Source organism: Kryptolebias marmoratus, linkage group LG12 (genome assembly GCF_001649575.2).
Source record: "Kryptolebias marmoratus isolate JLee-2015 linkage group LG12, ASM164957v2, whole genome shotgun sequence".
Classification (NCBI taxonomy): domain Eukaryota; kingdom Metazoa; phylum Chordata; class Actinopteri; order Cyprinodontiformes; family Rivulidae; genus Kryptolebias; species Kryptolebias marmoratus.
Window position 1 is genome coordinate 22,122,262 of NC_051441.1, and position 1,170 is coordinate 22,123,431.

A 1,170-nucleotide genomic window follows, 5' to 3' on the forward strand; every position below is an offset into this window, starting at 1 on the left:
TTTTGTGTCTCTAGGATCTTCCTGTGGGGAGTGATGGATGTTTTCACATTGCTATTATTTTAATAGGAAAAGTAAGGGAAAATGCTGGCCCTCTGACTTTTGGAGGCATTATTAGGCACCTAAATGTGCACCTAGGACCACCAAAATCACAGCGTGTCATCAGCAGAAGGCCCTCTTTCAGACAGAAGTGGTTTCATGTCTCTAATTCAAGGAGAAGTCAGAAAAGTTTGGGTGAATAACCCGAATATCCTGTTTTTCCAAACGGGAACACTGGCGACCTCCTGACCTTCGGAGACTCATTTGGGCACCTGAACATGCAGCCAGGACCACTGAAAGGACAGGATTTGTTCAGGGGGCCTTCGCGCTTCCATCGTTGGTGGTCCCAGTTTTCTGCGTGCCACGATAGCCGAGATAGGAGGCCTGATTTCACTTTAGGAGGTCATTAAGTTTTTGACCCTGGCTGAAGCGAGTGCGTTCAGCCCCGCTGCTTCGCCTACGAACGTCGGATCCGGGCGTGCTTGATACCATTGGAAAGGGCAGAACGAGACAAAGAAAACGAGCCCACCCACGCCCCTGTAGCTGCATGCTACGAGCAGTAAAACGGCCCGGTGTGCGGCACTTGCGCCCCATTGACACTCTATTATAAAACATGCGCGCCCGCCGCGGGCGCTGTGATACACGTAGGCGGCAGAAATTTGACACGCCTCTTCCTCGACAGATCCTCCACAGATCCTATAAATTTAAAGGATCTAAGTGCTTCTGGTGGAAAGAAATGAGCATTTGATATTTCCTTTGAAGTTGCCTTTTTTTTTCTGCCCTGGACCCAGCGCAAATGTGCGCGCTTGTTAGCAGGATATCTCCTGAACCCCGAAGAGATCTTAATGAAACTTGCAGCAGAACCATTTAAGTTAAATTTTTTAAAACTATAAAATGTAGTACGTTGGAACTTTTAATGCTAAATGCTAAGTAGAAGAGAAAGAATAATTGAAGAGGATTCAAGAATCAGTCAGTCTACTCAATCAGGTTGACTGGCTGACATTTATTCAGTCATTATCATAATTTATATATTTATTTATCCACATGTCAGTTTCCTGATCTGCTGTAATCCCTCCACCCAGTCATCTCACACAGATCCTGAGATTTAACGTCCCCACCGCACCCATGCCCCCC